This window comes from Nicotiana tabacum, chromosome 3 (genome assembly GCF_000715075.1).
Source record: "Nicotiana tabacum cultivar K326 chromosome 3, ASM71507v2, whole genome shotgun sequence".
NCBI lineage: Eukaryota > Viridiplantae > Streptophyta > Magnoliopsida > Solanales > Solanaceae > Nicotiana > Nicotiana tabacum.
Window position 1 is genome coordinate 83575360 of NC_134082.1, and position 11988 is coordinate 83587347.

General features: G+C 35.6%; 1 pseudogene; it reads right to left on the bottom strand.

Moving 5' to 3' along the window:
• Positions 1–394: 394 nt before the first annotated feature.
• Positions 395–11337, bottom strand: LOC142176515 (protein trichome birefringence-like 19; annotated as a pseudogene).
• Between the last annotated feature and the right edge of the window lie 651 nt (positions 11338–11988).

The window sequence follows — 11988 nt, forward strand, 5'->3', positions numbered from 1 at the left end:
TATGAACAGATTATCAAAATTTCACGTTGTAGTTTCTGCTGACAGAAAGAGAAATAACTTTCATAGGTAGATCTTACGTTTGCAGAATCTGGAATGTATTACACATGTAAAGAAAACACTGAAATAGTACAATGTATCTGCTTGAATTGGAATATAAATTTAATTCTTTATCTCATACAAAGCGATGGATAACTATAAAAGTAGGATGTACATACTTCTAATCCTTCATAGAAAGTACATGATGCTTCTCAGCGGACCCAATTCAGGGGCTTGGTTAGTATCTAAAAGAAAGATATACATTCATGTCGCGTAGTCTATTCTCTATGATATTTAACACAATTAAAATAAAGACATAGATCGATCATTTATCGAGTAGTGATAATTTAAACCCAGGAGTAACAATCCTAAATAATCATTTAAAAGTGGTTGTCCTTCAAAAAAAGACCCAACAGAATAAAAAATAAGATGGATATTAATGTTCATCCAAATCATGATCTATATATCTGCCGCCTCTCTTTTCAACAGTTCTAGCAAGAATCATTCCAGGTATCAATCCGTCCCGACAAACACCAGTGGAGGCAATCAATAAACACTAGTATTCGGCTTTGTCCAATGGCCATATTTACTAGGATGACCATGTGGTCTCAACAACATGGGTCGTGTTACATCAAACAACCTGAATTTCAAACCTCCTTTTTCCCTTCATTTTGAGCAATCCTAAGTTCTTACAATTGAATCTTGTAAAACTCCAAGTTATGACTGTCAAATACCATCTCATTCCTCCTAAATGGCCTGGTCCTTGTGCAATCTCCATCGTTACTCCAAGTTCCATTTTCAAAATGGGATGGTGCAAATTGTTAGAATAGGCAAATTAGATATATTAGATGCTGGTTAATACTTTGGGGCTAGTCACTTTTTACTCTTGTATTTATAGTTTAGCCCAATTGTACAGATTCTGAGTTAGGGCCCATTTCATTGTATTTTTTCATTTTTTCAGGTTACTATAAGTAGTGAAGCCCAAGTATGTCATAAAACAACTATGATTCATTTTCACATATACAAAAGAAGCAATGCTCTCGAAGCTTATGTTCTTAGCAGACATGGTGTAAAGCCTAGTCTTCAATCTTCCTCATCTCTTTTACTTTTCTTCATGTTCACATGGTATTAGAGCCGAGATCCGTCTAAATATCGTGCTGAGAATTCGACTGATCCTACACCCGTCTCTCTCGTTATTTTTCTATATATTTCGTCCGACTTTGATTTTTTTTATATTCATGGTCCAGTGGTGGTTTTTTCTCGATTTTTTCTCCAACATCGTGTTCAATCATCTACTCTAGTGCATAGTAGTGGTGAATTTTGCTTTTAGACGATTTCAAGGATTTCGACTGAAATTAGGGTTTGCTCGTATGGAAGCTCTATGATGGCGGCTGATATTGAGGTGTTTTTTCTAGTTGAAGGTCGTAGCTCTTTCCGGTTGCAAAAGAGATTGGTAACATCAACTTCATCCTTCATTACATCTTCGTATTTATGCTTGCATGACCTAGGTTCTCTGTATAATTCATTGTGAATCTGATAACATGACCAACAAAACTCCTGATACATCTTCAACTCCTGCTATTTCTCACACTGCCTTCCATGAGGATGACTATACTCATCTGTGTCATCCTCTCTATATGCATCCATCAGATGTTTTGGGGACCTCGTTGGTCTCCACTTCGTTTGATGGAACAGTATATGGTAGTTGGAGGCATAAAATCCTTACACTTTTAATTAAAAGCAAACTAGATTTTATAAATGGAAACTCTCAGAAGCCTTCACCTACTTCACCTCTTGCCAGACAATGGTAGAGGTGTAATGGCCTTGTCATCTCCTGGTTAGTAAACTCCTTGTCTAAGGAAATATCTCGCAGTGTGGAGTATTCAGAGTTTGCTAGGGAAATTTGGAATGAGTTAGAAAAGAGATATGGTAAGGCTGATGGTGTTAGAGTTTTTGAACTTAAGAAAGAGTTAGCACACATTTCCTAGGGGTCTCTTGACATAGCCTCATATTTCGACAAAATCAAACAGTTATGAGATGAAATAGCTTCCATATCTGCTGGTCAAACTAGGGTGTGTTCTTGTGGTGCTAAATCTGCAGAAGATGAGGAACATAGGGCTTATCAGTTTTTAATGGGTTTGAATGATACATATGTCCAAATCAGAAGTAATATTCTGATGATGAAGCCACTTCCTTTAGTTGGGGCTGTGTACAGCATTTTATTGTCTGATGAAAAGCAGATGAATGTGTCTACTGGAATTCAGTTTCCTTCTATCTCTGCATCTTTTAATGTTGGGCTCTCCAGGCAGGGTTATCCTTCTAAAGTGAATTTTGAATCATCTAAACCAAATGTCACCTGCAAATACTATAAGAAACCTAGCCATACTATAGACGAATGCTACAAACTCCATGGTTATCCCCCAAGTTTAAAGTTTACTAAAACTCCTAATCTTAGAAAGACTGATGCACATGTTGAGCTCATCAACCATCCTGAATCCAGGACTGGTGACATCTCTACTAAGGATGGTACTCTTCCATAGTTTGAAGATTTGTCTGTTAGCCCTGGGCTTACCAAGGATCAGTACTCTCAATTGATGTTGTTGCTTCAACAGTCACATCTATCTCCTTCTCCATCTACTTCAAACCTAATGGGATCAGCCAATTTTGCTGGTGAGTTAATTCCTCTTGGTGTTTCTTATGGTGCATGTATGTTGACCAAAGTGGATGGTATAGTGTGGATCATAGACTCTGGGGCTTCTGACTATATGACTTCCACAAAAAATTTACTCTTTAATGTCCAATCCTTACATGTTCCATACCTTGTTTCTCTCCCAAATGGTTATAAAGTCAAGGTTACCAATATTGTATCATTGGCTTTATTGCCTGATTTGATATTACACAATGCACTTTATGTTCCTAGTTTTCAGTATAATATCATTTCTGTCCACAAATTACTTTCTCATGGTGATGACATGGTATAGTTTACCAAGGCCACTTGTATTTTACAAGGCCTTTCACTGAGGAAGTCAGTGGTACTTGGTAAGCTGGACAATGGACTATACAAGTTGTTTCAGTCTGTCATTGCTCATAACCCATACTTTTCTTCTCTTACTCATCCTATTGTTTCAAATGTTTCAGTTTCTAATTCTTCTGTTCATACTATTGTAATTGATGAAAGCTCACATGTAAATACCATATCATCTATTGATAATATGAATAAAGCTGAAGTTGTTTGGCATTACATACTTGGGCATATTCCTTTCTCTAAACTAAAAATTATATCTGCTATTTATTGTAAATATCCTCTTAAACAATCCTTTAGTTGTCCTATCTGTCCATTAGCCAAGCAAACAAGACTGCCTTTCCCTGATAGTAGTATACACATCACTCACCCATTCCAATTAATTCACATAGATACTTGGGGACCTTATCACACACCTACCTATAATGGTTCCAAATATTTATTAACCATTGTTGATGATTTCTCAAGGGCCACCTCGACACATCTTATGGGATCCAAGAGTAATGCTTTTGATTTACTCAAGGATTTCATTGCCATGGTTGCAACTCAATTCCATACTAAGGTTGAGGCTGTCAGAAGTGATAATGCCTGAGAATTGGGCTCTAGTGTTTCAAGTTCTATTATCTTTTCTGAAAAAGGAATTTAACTTCAGGCTTCCTATCCACACACTCCTCAACAGGGTGGAGTGGTGGAAAGGAAGCACAGACATTTGCTTGAAACTGCCAGAGCTCTATTATTTCAATCTCATATTCCCATTAGATTCTTAGGAGACTGCCTTCTCACTGCAACTTACTTAATCAATAGGTTTCCATCCCCTCTCCTTAATCATAAATGTCCCTATGAGTTGTTATATGGTTATGTTCCCTCTTACTCTCATCTTAAAGCTTTTGGTTATTTGTGTTACTCTACTATAACTAAGTTGAACAAGGATAAATTCTCTCTCAGATCTATCTCATATGTATTTGTGGGTTATCCCTTTGCTAAAAAAAGTTATAAACTCTATAGTCTCACTTCCAAAACTGCTTCATCTCTAGGGATGTCATTTTCTTAGAACACATTTTCCTTTTTTTAAGTCTTCCAATCAGTCTTCTCACATTCTTTCTTCTCCTCTATCTACTTGTCTTGATATTGATTGTTCTGCACCTCCTCCTTCTACTTTATCTTCCCCTTCACATGCTTCTTCTTCATCTATTGATCCTCTCTTTCCTGTTTTGCATTCTGATCCTAGTTCCTCTGTAACTCCCAGTTCACCTCCCACTACTTCACCTCATGTTCCTCATGTTTATTCCTCTCCTGTTTCTTTACCTAGTGATCATTCAGTTCATGTTTTTTCTTCTTCATTGCCTATTTTGAGAAGATCCTCTAGACCACATAACCTTCCTAGTTATCTCAATAGCTATGTTTGTCAGTCATTATCCTCCAATTCCATCTCAGTCCCCTTTGTTGGTCAACTGCATATCCCATAGCCAAATTTATATTCTCAGGCAGCCACTATTCCTGAGTGGCAAAATGCCATGAAGAAGGAATTTGAGACTTTGGAAGCCAATGGGACTCTGAAATTGTTGAGTTGCCACATGGAAAGAAGCCTATTGGGTGTAAATGGGTTTATAAAGTGAAATATAAGGCCGATGGTAGTATACAAAGGTACAAAGCTAGGTTTGTGGTCAGGGGTGTTCATGAGACATTCTCTCATGTTGTCAAAATGTCCACTATTAAGACCTTAATTATTGTGGCCATCAAGCAACAGTGGTTTCTATTCCAGCTTGATGTCAATAGTGCTTTCTTGCATGGTGGTCTTGATGAAGAGGTTTCCATGAAGCTTCCTCCTGGATTGTCTGTTCCTTCCTCCACTTCTTCTTCTACATCTTTGGTCTGCAAGCTCCAGAAATCCCTTTATGGGTTGTGGCAAGCTTCCAGACAATGGTATGCTAAGTTGTCTCAAGCTCTTTCTTCCAGAGGCCACATGCATTCTCTCAATGACTATTTTATCTTCACTAAGGGTTATGGGGTTTCTTTGGTTATATTGGTTGTTTATGTAGATGACATCATCCTAACTGGTATTGACTTGAGAAAAATTTCTGCCTAGAAGAGCTTTTTCCGTGATCAATTCAAAATCAAGGATTTGGGTCTCCTTAACTACTTTCTCTGTATTAAAGTTCTCTATACTTCTCTAGGGTTTTGTTGCATCAAATGAAATTTATTCATGACCTTTTAGATGAGTTTCACTCTCTTGAGTGTACTCCTGTCACATACCCCCTTGAATTAAATGTGAAGTTGAAGGCCAAGGAAGGTGAACCTTTGCCAAAACCTGAAGAGTATAGAAATCTCATAGGCAAGCTGAATTTTTTGACCCATACCAGACCTGACCTCAGCTTTGCAGTCTAGCATTCGAGTCAGTTCATGCAGTAGTCTTGCCTCCTACACAAGTAGGCTGCTCTTCATCTTCTCAGATATCTCAAAGATTCAATTGATTGTGGGATCTTTTACAACAATGATCCTGCTATGTCTTTACAGGTGTTTTGTAATAGTGACTGGATCTCTTTCCCTGATATTAGGAGGTCAGTCACTAGTTTTCGCATCTTCCTTGGAGGTACTTTGGCAGGTTGGAAATCCAAGAAGCAACCTGTGGTTTCTCTTTCCTCAACAGAAACTGAGTACAGATCTATAAGTAAGGCAGTGGTTGAAGTTACTTGGCTATCTAGGTTGTTGTCTCATTTTGGTGTGCTTCTTCCCACTCCTATGCCTGTATTTTGTGATAGTAAGGTTGCCCTTCATATTGCTAAAAATCTTGTCCGTCATGAGAGGACAAAGCACATAAAATTGGATTGTCATTTTGTACGTGCCAAATTTGGAGATGGGCTGATCTCTCTTGTCTACACTCTTAGTGCCTCTCAAACTACTGATATACTCACCAAGGTTCTACCTACTCATCACATACACACTCGCAAGTTGGGGGTTTTTCCACCCTCCAACTTGAGGGTGCTGTTAGAATAGGCAAATTAGATATATTAGATGCTGGTTAATACTTTGGGCCCTCTTTTTACTTTTGTATTTATAGTTTAGCCGAATTGTACAGATTCTGAGTTAGGGCCCATTTCATTTTATTTTTTCATTTTTCCTGGTCACTATAAATAGTGAAGCCCAAGTATGTAATAAACAATTATTATACATTTTCACATATACAGAAGAAGCAATGCTTTCGAAGCTTCCGTTCTTAGCAGACATGGTGTAAAGTGTCACGTCCCAAACCTGGGGAGGCGTGGCTGGCACCCGGTGCCATACTGGCCCGAGCGAACAACTCTGTAACTCATTTTTTCTTCTAACTATCATGGGCCAACATGACCACAGCTTGTAATGTACAACTATAAGTGGGCAAGTGATGTATTAATGAACCATCGTTCTTAAAACATGAATACATATGGGCCGCCAAGGCCTATGACATACTGTACAAAATGAATCTCTATCTAAAAAGCCTCTAAGATTATTTGATATCAAATGGGACAGGGTACCGGCCTACCCATAAGTCTGTTTCCAAACTCTAACACGACGATTCATAAATTTGGCTGCACTCCGAATGAGGTGGAGTCTTACCGATCATTTGCTGAATGTTAATCTCGTCTATTATGAGGGCTTGTCAAACTGATTATCTATACCTGCAGGCATGAATGTAATGTCCCCAACAAAAAGGACGTCAGTATAAATAATATACTGAGTATGTAAGGCAGAACTGAAACATAACAATAAGTCAACATTAATGAAAGAGATATAAGAATCAACCCGAATCTCTGGAGTGTCACCGTATATGCATACTTATCATACTTATATATATAATGCTTCTCCTTGAAACTATTTCTATTATCCATATCGTATGATACATGACTGCCCAACTGATCAGTTGTAACTATCCGACCGGCCAGCACGGTGGTAAATGTATGACTGCCCAATCGGTGGTAACTGCCCGAACGGTCGTAGCCTTGTAGTAAATGCATGTCTGCCCAACCGACCGTAGAACGGTGGTAAATGAAAATGTATGAATGCCCAACCGGTCGTAGCACGATGGTAAATATGTAACTGCTCAACCGACCGTAGCTCAATGATAAATGGATATGCGTGAAGATGCATGTATTACTATATTATGAACATTAACATCTTTATCAATATACCTCAATAGAGATTTAGAAACATACTTAGACATGCTTAAATATCATTTTACAGGAATAAATAACATAGACATCCTTAACTGCTAAGAGTAGAAACACTTGTGAAATAGCTTTACGTTTACGTATCGTTACTTGGATCATGCCAAAAGAAAGAAGGGATAGCCTTAACATACCTGAGTCGATTCTCTTGATAATCCCTCTAACACATGTCTTTTGCGAAAAACACATAACGGCAGATCAAAGTAGGGAAAAATTCGTATAATATTCTTGAAAAAGATTGCACTGTACTCCTTTAGAATCACAAAATTTCATGTTGCTAAGTATTAAGTAGTCTTGTATGAGATGTTTGAAGCAAATCACGTTGCTATTGAAAAATATGATTTCTTGAGAATTTGCCGAACCTTCTTCATTCCCTTGTAGAGATTACAAAGTGAATTTAGAGAAGTATTAATCTTTGGGTGTGGGCCCCACATTTTAGATGACTTAGCCACAAGAATCCTCAACATGTGACACTTAATTGTAAAGACCAAAGAGTCATCATGTAGTCTTGATCCAATTACACTTGCTGCCACGTTAGGTTTTTACCAAACTTATCTACAATTCTAATTATTAATCCACTAATCTCTTGATTATCTTGTTAACTAGTGTTATTATTCGCGCTTCGCGCGGTTATTATAATTTTTATTTAAAAATACTTCATTGATTTTTTTTGTAGAAGAATAACTTTCATATATGCATACAAAAATTAATTTTAAAGGTAGATTAAATCACAAATATAAATATTTTTTGTAATTAATTAGATACACTACATATAACTAATTTCACATTAACAATAATACACTACAATATCAATAAAATTGAAAAACAATCTGTAAAAAAAATGATTTGGGCCTCCCGACAAACTCTCCCAATTGTTTTGTTCCTTTTGACTATATCAGAACAACTCAACCCTCTATCTTTATATTTCAAAACTGATTAAACAGTAGAAAACTGCAATATTTGGGAGTTATTGAGATTAAAGTATGAAAACGTTAAGGGTATTATAAAGAGTAGAAGATAAAAAGATGTGAGTTATGAAGGTAAATGTAATATCTAATATATAAATTAAAAGAAAAAACAATGATACGATATAAAGGTAATAAAAAATATTCGTATTAAAACTCCAACAATATAAACTATCCATATAAAATAGAAGTATTAATTAGCAACATATATTGAAGGTAAGAAGATATTCTTGATAAAACTATTGGAGTGTCTTGCACCTTCACTATGGTTATCAACCTTTTGATATGGTACTTTTTTTCAATCATAAAAAAGAAAAGAGAACATATGGCGTACTTTAAAATTTTTGAAAGAGGACAAACTAAGGCAAAATAAGTGCTTCCTATACATAAAGACCAAACAACAACAAAAAATATTTCACATACTCAACAACTTTTTTGCAATAATCAGAACAATACAGAGAAAGGTCCAAAAATTAAAGATGCATTAAAAAAATATCACAATATGGAATCAAATAGAAATAATAATCTAATTGATATAGAAGACTACCGTAAAGGTTTTGCTCATTGATCAAATTGTAATCACAAATTTATGAATAGAGCACACAAAATTTGGGAACATTTTCATACTCTTAAACAATGATAAGGTTCCCAAGATAAAAAAGAATGATGAAAAAATTAAAAAAAGACAACATAGAAACTATTTCCAGCAAGTAAATTATTAGCTATGTATAGGAATAAACTCTTACTGTTTGCTTGTCCTTTTTCGATTCTTCTTTGTCCTTTTATCTTTTTTCTGTTTCTGATAAACTCTAATACTTGTGTTTTTACTCAACGATATAAGAGAGTTTTGGGTTTGAGGGTGAAAAAAAGAAGGAAGTCAAGTTTGCAAGCAAGATTCACATGAGGCTAGCCAAGATGGTCTTATTTTGTGAAAAACGTGCTTAAATTAAAATGTTCAATGAACTGAGATTTGACTACAACAAATAAATAATAAAAATATTGAAAAGAATGAAACTTGATACATGAGGAACAATGTAGAAATGAAGTTGAATAGGAGAAGCAAATAGATGAAACAGAGGCAAAAAGGGCATAGCAATTTTAAGATTTCATAGATGCTCTAGTAACTGTTTATCCCACGGACGAAATTCCAATTTCTACTATTTCCTCAAATCTCTCAAAAAATCTATTTGCTGATATCCAATATATTATTAATAGAAAGAGGCTAATTACAATCGTAATATTGATTCATGAGATAATTGTAACTAAAAACTTTTTAGCAGTGGCATTTCTTCTCCCGAAATTGATTGCCATCATCTCGGTCCTTAGCCTCAAAAGAGAGTGTTTTTCTCTTTCGATCTGAATGTATCTTGTTCAGATTTAGCAATTGAGTATATATATAGAGAAACACGTTAATCCTGAAAATACAAAGCAATTCCAACATTGTAAGATAAAGTTAGAATTGAGAAGGATCATAAAAGCTCATAATTTTTATATTCGGAGAAATATGTTATCATGAGAAGGCATAGCAAGTCCACTATTGTAAAAATATTATAGAAACTTGTTATCCTGAGAAGGCACAGCAAGTTTAATATTGCAAAAATAATACTCCTATTTGGTAGGGGAAAGAGAAGATGTAAAATTGTAATTAGAAAGGTTCATGAAAACTTACAATTGAAGAAATCAGCATTTATCTCAACTCTAACTCTAATGCAGCGACAAATAAACGCAGTACCTATAACAAAAAACAAACTCATATCAAGTTCGACAGATCAGCAAGAAAAGTCATTCGGGGAGAGAAAGACGCAGAACCTATAACGAAAAACAAACTCATATCAAGTTCGACAAATCCGCAAGAAAAGTCAATTGGGGAGAGAAAGATTAATGAGAAAATACTTGAGAGAAAGACAACTTAAACAAGAGGGAGTGTAATTGAGAGGATTAATGAAAGTGACGCTTGGGTTTTGACTAATTGTTAAAGTTCCGCAAAATAACGGTTGTGTGATCCTTCTTAATTGTGTCTTTTAATGCACGGTTGATATTTGAGATTTGAATAGGTAATTTTTCTTCTTTTTTCTTCTCTTTCTAGTGGTTGTTTCAAAACCTAAGAAGCAAAAAAAGGCAAAAAAAAAATAAGAAAAAAGATAAATAGATTTCTACGCTAAAGAGTGGTGCCATGTGAGCATTCTTTGGCTCTCTTTTATATAGATAGATAGATTCTACACTAATCCAATAATTACCCATTTATCCACATAATTAGGAATTATCTCAAATTACTTAAAATACTACTCACTTTTAATAGATTTTATGTACCTTACTATCATGGTCATGTGGTACCTTGTATGCACTAGTCCATAAATATCGAGTATATAGCTCGGACCGTATTTTATCCCAAAATGTCAAACTTCGACGAAACTCATTTTCTTCGATTCGCTTACCCTCTGACCTTCACGAATTTACTTATCACTTGCTTGAAATAGCATAATATTTATAATCTCCAAATAATCTTGTCCTTGAACTGATATCAATTATCTTACAACAAATTTATCGTATAATACTACAGGGTGTAAAATCGTGCAATATAATACTGCGGAGCGTAACATCATTGTAATATAATACTGCGGAGCGTAACATCATCGCAATATAATACTGCGGAGTGTAACATCATCGTAATATAATACTGCAGAGCGTAACATCATCGTAACATTGCGGGGCGTAACATAAAGTAGTCTTCAATCTTCCTCATCTCTTTCACTTTTCTTCATGTTCACACAAATGTCCTCAAAAATATCACACCATTGTAGTTTTGCAGGCTATTTATGGCCCGAAAAGCCGTCTGAAGTGCCCTCTGATAACTGAAATATGATGTCAAATGGCTAACATTGGACTGGGAACAGTCTCGGCAACCAACGAGGCGGTGGTTTAAGTAAAACATGGCTGGATGGAAGAACCAGTGGCCGGCGGACATGATCACATAATCGAAACTTTGGATTTTGGTCGTCCAAGATTCATCTATTCCATCGAGATATAAGTCAAAAACTGTTTCTGCTCTAACCAAATGGGGTGAATAAAGCAGGGACATATTGAAGTTGTATTCTCTGTATTCGCAACATTTCATTTCGTCTGATGTAACAGGGTTTGCATACACCTGAAAGAAAAAATTAGCGCTTGACAGCCTAAAAATATATTTATACTATCAAGTAACATATATAAGAAATAATAAGGTAACATGATATATACGATAAGGGTGATGAATAACCAAAAAGATAACGTAAGTTATTTACCCTCAAAAACGGATAATAATTGAATTTATACTCAATTTTAAGGATACGTGATATAACTTGGCACAAATTAAGAAAACAGATTAATATTGAAATTGAAGATAAAAGAATAAATGCAAACCACACGAATTGAATAGCCTTGGCCTCAAGTTCAATCACCCTTGAATCAAAAGATGTTTCAACTGACGTATGAACAGAGTCACAAGATAATGAAAGCTAGAAAATGACAGTATATTGCTTTATATTGCGTAAAAATGATGTGTGTTACAAATGATCAGATCCCCCTTTATATAGTAGGGGTATCCTACTCTTGGTACAATTCTATACAGGGTAAAAAATCTTATGATTTGCTAATTACTCGGCCTCTCCTTGATATGTGCCGAGATTTCCGTTGTGATCATCGCCGATCGCAGATATTTCGGTTGTCCGTTATTTGGCTCGGTAAGTTTCCCTAGATCTTGCTCGATTTTGGTCTTGTTCGGTCTCGA